The sequence below is a fragment of the Leuresthes tenuis genome, unplaced genomic scaffold (assembly GCF_036924035.1).
Source record: "Leuresthes tenuis unplaced genomic scaffold, fLeuTen1.0.hap1 SCAF_5, whole genome shotgun sequence".
NCBI classification, from domain to species: domain Eukaryota; kingdom Metazoa; phylum Chordata; class Actinopteri; order Atheriniformes; family Atherinopsidae; genus Leuresthes; species Leuresthes tenuis.
The window spans coordinates 24,039,006-24,048,361 of NW_027325359.1; the positions used below are offsets into that span (position 1 = coordinate 24,039,006).

At 44.9% G+C, this 9,356-nt stretch overlaps 5 non-coding genes across 5 annotated transcripts; all 5 read left to right on the forward strand.

Moving 5' to 3' along the window:
• The first annotated feature begins 7,007 nt into the window (after positions 1-7,007).
• On the forward strand, positions 7,008-7,121 carry LOC140308130 (U5 spliceosomal RNA). The gene has a single exon (XR_011916104.1). It is a non-coding gene; the product is annotated as a U5 spliceosomal RNA (small nuclear RNA).
• Positions 7,122-7,406: 285 nt separating this feature from the next.
• LOC140308252 (U2 spliceosomal RNA) lies at positions 7,407-7,597 on the forward strand. The gene has a single exon (XR_011916216.1). It is a non-coding gene; the product is annotated as a U2 spliceosomal RNA (small nuclear RNA).
• Positions 7,598-8,008: 411 nt separating this feature from the next.
• On the forward strand, positions 8,009-8,122 carry LOC140307815 (U5 spliceosomal RNA). Its single transcript, XR_011915845.1, has one exon. It is a non-coding gene; the product is annotated as a U5 spliceosomal RNA (small nuclear RNA).
• Positions 8,123-8,407: 285 nt separating this feature from the next.
• On the forward strand, positions 8,408-8,598 carry LOC140307995 (U2 spliceosomal RNA). The gene has a single exon (XR_011916010.1). It is a non-coding gene; the product is annotated as a U2 spliceosomal RNA (small nuclear RNA).
• Positions 8,599-9,009: 411 nt separating this feature from the next.
• LOC140308278 (U5 spliceosomal RNA) lies at positions 9,010-9,123 on the forward strand. Its single transcript, XR_011916239.1, has one exon. It is a non-coding gene; the product is annotated as a U5 spliceosomal RNA (small nuclear RNA).
• The last annotated feature ends 233 nt before the right edge of the window (positions 9,124-9,356 follow it).

The window sequence follows — 9,356 nt, forward strand, 5'->3', positions numbered from 1 at the left end:
CATTTTCTTACCCGCTTTTTACAAACTATGGTCGGACATTCAATCCTTCTTGTAGCCGAAAAGCTCCGCTCCCTCTTTTGATCATACATTGTCGGGCATTTGCAACTTTTCTTACCCGCTTTTTACAAACCATGGTCGGACTGTCACACCTTCTTGTAGCTGAACACATCCGCTCCCACTATTGATTGTGTACAGTCAGGTTTTTTAACGTTTTCTTACCCGCTTCTTACCAACTCTGGTCGGACATTCACACCTTCTTAAAGCGGAACACGTCCGCTCCCTCTTTTGATGGTGTATGTTTGGGCATTCGAACCTTTTCTTACCCGCTTTTTACAAACTATGCTCGGACATTCAAACCTTCTTGTAGCCGAACACATCCACTCCTGCTTTTGATGATGTGTGGTTGGGCATTCGAACCTACTTCTTGCCCGCTTTTCATTAATTATGGGTGGACATTCACACCTTGTCGCAGCCAAACACCTCCGCTCCCTGTTTTGATCATGTATGGTTGGACATTCGCACCTTTTCTCAACCGCTTTTTGCAAACTATGGTCAGCGATTCACAGCTTCCTCTCCACCATACTTGTATGGTGGAAGATTCACACCCACTTGCATCCGAAGACCTCCGCCCCCACTTTTGTTGATATTTAGTCGGTCATTCGCACCTTACCCGCTTTTGGCAAACTATGGCCTTCTTGCAGCCAAACACCTCTGATCTCGCTTTTGATGATGTAAGGTTGGGCATTCAGACCTTGCTTCCCCTGCTTTTCACCAAATATAGTCGGACATTCACACCTTCTTGCAGCCGAACACTTCCGCTCCACCTTTTAGTGTTCTATCACACCTTTTTTTCACCGCATTTTATAGATTATGGTTGGAAATTCTCAACCATTGTCATCCGAAGACCTCTCCTCCCGCTTTTGTTAATATATTTGAACTTTAGTCGGACATTCACACCTTCTTGCAGCTGAACCACCTCCGCTCCCTGTTTTGATCATGTATGGTCTGGCAATACTACCTTTTCTTACCCGTTTGTGAGTAATTATGGCTGGACATTCACACCTACTTTCAGCAGAACACCACCTCTCTCGCTTTTGATGATGTATGGACCGGCATTCTTACCTTTTCTAACACATTTTTCAGCAATTATGGTCGGACATTCCCACCTACTCAGAGCCGAACACCTCCGCTCCCGCATTTGATGGTGTATAGTCGGGCATTCTCACTCTTTCTCATCAGCTTTTTGCAAATTATGATCTGATATTCACAGCTGCTTTTGATAATGTATGGTTGGGCATTCGCACCTTTTTTTACCCATTTTTCAGGAATTATGGGTGGACATTCACACCGTCTTGCAGCTGAAAACATCCTCTCCCGCTTATGATCATGTGCGGTTTGATATTCGAAAATTTTCTTTCATGTTTTAAAGAAATTATTGATGGACATTCAGACCTTCTTGCAGCTGAACCCCTCTGCTCGCGCTTTTGATGGTGTATAGTAGGGCTTTCGAGCCTTTTCTTCCCGGTTTTTACAAATTATGGTTGGACATTCAGACCTTCTTGCAACCTAACACCTCCGCTCCCTCTTTTGATCATACATTGTCTGGCATTCGCACCTTGTCTTACGCGCTTTTTACAAACTTTAGTCGGACATTCAGACCTTCTTGCAGCTGAACCACCTCCGCTCCCTGTTTTGATCATGTATGGTCTGGCAATACTACCTTTTCTTACCCGTTTGTGAGTAATTTTGGCTGGACATTCACACCTACTCAAAGCCGAACAACTCCGCTACCGCATTTGATGGTGTATAGTCGGGCATTCTCACCCTTTCTCATCAGCTTTTTGCAAATTATGATCTGACATTCACACCTACTTGCAGTCGAACAGCTCTGCTCCCGCTTTTGATTATGTTTGGTTGGATATTCGAACCTTTTCTTCACTGCTTTTTACAAACTTTGTTCGGAGGTACACGTCTTCTTGAAGCCGAACACCTCCGCTTCCGCTTTTGATGGTGTATAGTCGGGCTTTCGAGCCTTTTCTTACCTGGTTTTTAGAAATTATGGTTGGACATTCAGACCTCGCAGCCGAACACCTCCGCTCCCTCTTTTGATCATACATTGTCGGTTATTCGCACCTTGTCTTACCCGCTTTTTACAAACTATAGTCAGACATTCACACGTTGCAGCTGAACCACCTCTGCTCCCTGTTTTGATTATGTATGGTCTGGCAATACTACCTTTTCTTACCCGGTTGTGAGTAATTATGGCTGGACATTCACACCTACTTGCAGTCGAACAGCTCTGCTCCCGCTTTTGATTTTGTTTGGTTGGATATTCGAACCTTTTCTTAACTGCTTTTTACAAACTTTGGTCGGACGTTCACACCTTCTTGCAGCCGAACAACTCCACTCCCGCTATTTATTGTGTACAGTCGGGTAGTTTAACCTTTTCTAACCCGCTTTTTACCAACTATGGTCGGACATTCACACCGTCTTACAGCGGAACACCTCCGCTTCCGCTTTTGATGGTGTATAGTCGGGCATGCGAACCTTTTCTTACCCGCTTTTTACAAACTATGGTCGGACATTCAAACCTTCTTGTAGCCGAAAGCCTCCGCTGCCTCTTTTGATCATACATTGTCGGGCATTCGCACCCTTTCTTACCCGCTTTTTATAAAACCATGGTCGGACTGTCACAACTTCTTGTAGCCGAACACATCTGCTCCCGCTATCGATTGTGTACAGTTGGGTTTTTTAACCTTTTCTTACCCGCTTTTTACCAGCTCTGGTCGGACATTCACACCTTCTTACAGCGGAACACGTCCGCTCCCTCTTTTGATGGTGTATTTTCGGTCATTCAAACCTTTTCTTACCCGCTTTTTACAAACTATGCTCGGACATTCAGACCTTCTTGCAGCTGAATCACCTCCGCTCCCTGTTTTGATTATGTATGGTCTGGCAATACTACCTTTTCTTACCCGTTTGTGAGTAATTATGGCTGGACATTCACACCTACTTTCAGCAGAACACCACCTCTCTCGCTTTTGATGATGTATGGACCGGCATTCTTACCTTTTCTAACACATTTTTCAGCAATTATGGTCGGACATTCCCACCTACTCAGAGCCGAACACCTCCGTTCCCGCATTTGATGGTGTATAGTCGGGCATTCTCACTCTTTCTCATCAGCTTTTTGCAAATTATGATCTGATATTCACAGCTGCTTTTGATAATGTATGGTTGGGCATTCGCACCTTTTTTTACCCATTTTTCAGGAATTATGGGTGGACATTCACACCGTCTTGCAGCTGAAAACATCCTCTCCCGCTTATGATCATGTGCGGTTTGATATTCGAAAATTTTCTTTCATGTTTTAAAGAAATTATTGATGGACATTCAGACCTTCTTGCAGCTGAACCCCTCTGCTCGCGCTTTTGATGGTGTATAGTAGGGCTTTCGAGCCTTTTCTTCCCGGTTTTTACAAATTATGGTTGGACATTCAGACCTTCTTGCAACCTAACACCTCCGCTCCCTCTTTTGATCATACATTGTCTGGCATTCGCACCTTGTCTTACGCGCTTTTTACAAACTTTAGTCGGACATTCAGACCTTCTTGCAGCTGAACCACCTCCGCTCCCTGTTTTGATCATGTATGGTCTGGCAATACTACCTTTTCTTACCCGTTTGTGAGTAATTTTGGCTGGACATTCACACCTACTCAAAGCCGAACAACTCCGCTACCGCATTTGATGGTGTATAGTCGGGCATTCTCACCCTTTCTCATCAGCTTTTTGCAAATTATGGCTGGACATTCACACCTACTTGCAGTCGAACAGCTCTGCTCCCGCTTTTGATTTTGTTTGGTTGGATATTCGAACCTTTTCTTAACTGCTTTTTACAAACTTTGGTCGGACGTTCACACCTTCTTGCAGCCGAACACCTCCGCTTCCGCTTTTGATAGTATATATTCGGGCATTCGAACCTTTTGTTACCCGCTTTTTACAAACCATGGGTGGACTTTCACACCTTCTTGTACCCGAACAACCCTGCTCCCGCTATTGGTGGTGTACAGTCGGGTATTTTAACCTTTTCTTACCCGCTTTTTACAAACTATGGTCGGACATTCACACCTTCTTACAGCGGAACACGTCTGCTCCACCTTTTAGTGTTCTATCACACCTTTTTTTCACCGCATTTTATGGATTATGGTTGGAAATTCTCAACCACTCTCATCCGAAGACCTCTCCTCCCGCTTTTGTGAATATATTTGAACTTTAGTCGGACATTCACACCTTCTTGCAGCTGAACCACCTCCGCTCCCTGTTTTGATCATGTATGATCTGGCAATACTACATTTTCTTACCTGTTTGTGAGTAATTATGGCTGGACATTCACACCTACTTTCAGCAGAACACCACCTCTCTCGCTTTTGATGATGTATGGACCGGCATTCTTACCTTTTCTAACACATTTTTCAGCAATTATGGTCGGAGATTCACACCTACTAACAGACGAACAACTCCGCTCCCGCATTTGATGGTGTATAGTTGTTGTTTTGCAAATTATGATCTGACATTCACACTTACTTGCAGTCGAACAGTTCTGCTCCCGCTTTTGATTATGTTTGGTTGGATATTCGAAACTTTTCTTAACTGCTTTTTACAAACTTTGGTTGGACGTTCAAACCCTCTTGTAGCCGAACACATCCACAGCTGCTTTTGATGATGTATGGTTGGGTATTCGCACCTTTTTTTTACCCATTTTTCAGTAATTATGGGTGGACATTCACACCTTCTTGCAGCTGAACACCTCCTCTCCCACTTATGATCATGTGCGGTTTGATTTTCAAAATTTTTACTTTAATTTTTTCTAGCAATTATTGATGGACATTCAGACCTTCTTGCAGCTGAACAACTCCGCTCCCTCTTTTGATCATAAATTGTCGGGCATTCGAACCTTTTCTTACCCGCTTTTTACAAAACTTGGTCGGACTTTCACACCTTTTAGTAGCCGAACAACTCCGCTCCCGCTATTGATTGTGTACAGTCGGGTATTTTAACCTTTTCTTACCCGCTTTTTACCAACTATGGTCGGACATTCATAACTTCTTACAACGGAACACCTCCGCTCCTTATTTTGATGATGTATGGTTGGGCATTCAAACCTACTTGTTGCCCGCTTTTCATTAATTATGGGTGGACATTCACACCTTGTCGCAGCCAAACACCTCCGCTCCCTGTTTTGATGGTGTATAATGGTGGACATTCGCACCTTTTCTCACCCGCTTTTTACTATGGTCGGCCATTCACAGCTTCCTCTCCACCATACTTGTATGGTGGGATATTCACACCCACTTGCATCCGAAGACCTCCGCCCCCACTTTTGTTGATATTTAGTCGGTCATTCGCACCTTACCCGCTTTTGGCAAACTATGGCCTTCTTGCAGCCAAACACCTGATCTCGCTTTTGATGATGTAAGGTTGGGCATTCAGACCTTGCTTCACCTACTTTTCACCAAATATAGTCGGACATTCACACCTTCTTGCAGCCGAACACTTCCGCTCCACTTTTGAGTGTTCTATGTAGCATTCACACCTTTTTCTTCACCGCATTTTATAGATTATGGTTGGAAATTCTCACCCACTCTCATCCGAAGACCTCTCCTCCCGCTTTTGTTAATGTATAGTCGGGCATGAGAACCTTTTCTTACCCGCTTTTTACAAATTATGGTTGGACATTCACACCTACTTGCAGCCGAATACTGATACTGATCCTCCCGTAATAAAATGGTCGGATCTTATCAAACACACTTTGTTTCTTGTGACAATCAAGTCAGCGAAACAGCGTATACACGTCAAGACACTGAATCAAGTTTGCCACAAGAACTCATAAGTTTGGCAGTATTGCTCTGCCGTCAGCAATCATACACCCATTTTATTTTCGTGAGACATGTGCAGGCACCTGTTCATCTACTGTTCTATCACTATGAATTAGTTTATCTATTATCAATAAGGATACTTCTACAACTACTATCAAAGTATGTCCGGACTTCTTATGTTGTCAGTTGCTATATATGAATAAGTGGGTAGCTACTGACAAGCATTAAGCATGTCACACAGCCCAAACATATAACATTTCAGGACACACCACACAGTTAACAACCACAGTGAAGCGTGTCAAAGCCCAAACATGTAACATTCAACGGGACACTTACACAACACATTCAAATCAAACAGTCAGACAACATACAAGAACATATACCCCAGCCGGCATTGCTCCCTGCCTATTTTCCTACAGCTCACTATGTGTGCGCACACCTTTATTCACAAACTCTTCAACTTATACTCTTTTACCGAAGCTGCTACAGCTCGATTGGCCGAATACCCTTAGATCCTATTTCGGTGAATTTGACATCTGCCTTACATGTAACAGATTAGCGATTTAGTTTGAGTGAAGGAATTCATTTTATAGCAAAATCCCAAATCGTGAAGAACTCATGAAAGTAAGCTTATTCTCGGATTCATGAAACTTTAGATTTGCTCTGTCTTTTACTGCAAAGTACAACGTTGTTTTTTTTGTTTAAATCTTTCTAGACATGGTAAATATGAAGGACAAAGCAGTTTTAACATAGTTTGAGTGAAGGAATTCATTTTATAGATAAAATCCCAAGAGTCTGCTGAGAAACAAGAATGAATGCGAAGTAGACTTTAACACGGCTCTAGGAGCGAGCCGAGTGTGGGCTAACCGGGAGAATTGCTTGAAAGAAACGCGACACCGAATGAGCGGTCAGAACAAAGCCTCAATACGGTTTTCCCGTGGTGTTTTTGTTGCTGCCTTGTCTTTTGCACAGAGTAAAAGACAAGGCAGCCATCGAATAGGGCCCGATTGTTCCTACTTGGTCAGCCGAGGAGCAAGGGGGGGAGCAAGCGTCTCAACCAAGCAAAGCTCACCATGGGGAAGGTGGCTATGCCAACTAGCCTGATGCCCTGCTCCCGCAGTGATGGATAATCGTACTCTGGTTTCTCTTCATAACGTACAAGTCTTTCGCCTTTTACTAAAGACTTCCGTGGAAAGCAGCACTAATGAGTTGTTTCTATTTTTGGCAGGCTTTACCTTTGCGGGTGAAGCCCTTTCCGTCTGTGCAAAAGAAATCTTGTTACTGTGCAGAGTGACTTCTCTGAGTAGAGTCGCCTTACTTGTTGCAACTGTGCCGATGTTGCTTGGATGGTGCTTGCTGGAGCGTGCGGGAGTGCAAAGTTATACCATTTAAAAGGGCTGAAGAGTGCTCAGTGCAGCGGGTGGGCGGAGGTGCAAAGTGACACTCTGGCCACCTATGGCCATAAAAAGAACACCGCTACAAGTGCGCATTGTGCCAGGAAGGGCCCTTGGACGTGAACCAGTGGACAGATATCACTTCTCGGCCTTTTGGCTAAGATCAAGTGTAGTACCTGTTCTTATCAGTTTAATATCTGATATGGCCTTTGTACGAGGACTACATATTAAATTGATTTTTAGCAATAGGAGTTGAAAAAGGAGCTTGCTCCGTTCACTCCAAGCATCGACCCGGTACTGCAGTGCCGCTGGGAACGGTGCGCTCTTCTCTGCTCTTGTGAAAAAGCAAACAGTGGTGCAGGATGGAAGTTTCAGGGAGCCCAAGATGAAACTTTCTTTTAGTCTGCTGAGAAAAGAGAGTGAATGCGAAGTAGACTTTAACACAGCTCTGGGGGCAAGCCGAGTGCGGGCTAACCGGGAGAATTACTTGAAAGAAACGCGACACTGAATGAGCGGTCAGAACAAAGCCTCAATACAGTGTTCCCGTGGTGTTTGTGGCTGCCTTGTCTTTTGCACAGAGTAAAAGACAAGGCAGCCATCGAATAGGGCCCGATTTTTCCTACTTGGTCAGTCGAGGATCATGGAGGGGGAGCAAGCGTCTCAACCAAGCAAAGCTCACCATGGGGAAGGTGGCTATGCCAACTAGCCTGATGCCCTGCTCCCGCAGTGACGGATAATCGTACTCTGGTTTCTCTTCATAACGTACAAGTCTTTCGACTTTTACTAAAGACTTCCGTGGAAAGCAGCACTAATGAGTTGTTTCTATTTTTGGCAGGCTTTACCTTTGCGGGTGAAGCCCTTTCCGTCTGTGCAAAAGAAATCTTGTTACTGTGCAGAGTGACTTCTCTGAGTAGAGTCGCCTTACTTGTTGCGACTGTGCCGATGTTGCTTGGATGGTGCTTGCTGGAGCGTGCGGGAGTGCAAAGTTATACCATTTAAAAGGGCTGAAGAGTGCTCAGTGCAGCGGGTGGGCGGAGGTGCAAAGTGACACTCTGGCCACCTATGGCCATAAAAAGAACACCGCTACAAGTGTGCATTGTGCCAGGAAGGGCCCTCGGACGTGAACCAGTGGACAGTTATCGCTTCTCGGCCTTTTGGCTAAGATCAAGTGTAGTACCTGTTCTTATCAGTTTAATATCTGATATGGCCTTTGTACGAGGACTACATATTAAATGGATTTTTAGCAATAGGAGTTGAAAAAGGAGCTTGCTCCGTTCACTCCAAGCATCGACCCGGTACTGCAGTGCCGCTGAGAACGGTGCGCTCTTCTCTGCTCTTGTGAAAAAGCAAACAGTGGTGCAGGATGGAAGTTTCAGGGAGCCCAAGATGAAACTTTCTTTTAGTCTGCTGAGAAAAGAGAGTGAATGCGAAGTAGACTTTAACACAGCTCTGGGGGCGAGCCGAGTGCGGGCTAACCGGGAGAATTGCTTGAAAGAAACGCGACACTGAATGAGCGGTCAGAACAAAGCCTCAATACGGTGTTCCCGTGGTGTTTGTGGCTGCCTTGTCTTTTGCACAGAGTAAAAGACAAGGCAGCCATCGAATAGGGCCCGATTTTTCCTACTTGGTCAGCCGAGGAGCAAGGAGGGGGAGCAAGCGTCTCAACCAAGCAAAGCTCACCATGGGGAAGGTGGCTATGCCAACTAGCCTGATGCCCTGCTCCCGCAGTGACAGATAATCGTACTCTGGTTTCTCTTCATAATGTACAAGTCTTTCGCCTTTTACTAAAGACTTCCGTGGAGAGCAGCACTAATGAGTTGTTGCTATTTTTGGCAGGCTTTACCTTTGCGGGTGAAGCCCTTTCTGTCTGTGCAAAAGAAATCTTGTTACTGTGCAGAGTGACTTCTCTGAGTAGAGTTGCCTTACTTGTTGCGACTGTGCCGACGTTTGAAGCTGGAGTGCAAAGTTGTTGCTTGAATGGTGCTCGCTGGAGCGTGCGGGAGTGCAAAGTTATACCATTTAAAAGGGCTGAAGAGTGCTCAGTGCAGCGGGTGGGCGGAGATGCAAAGTGACACTCTGGCCACCTC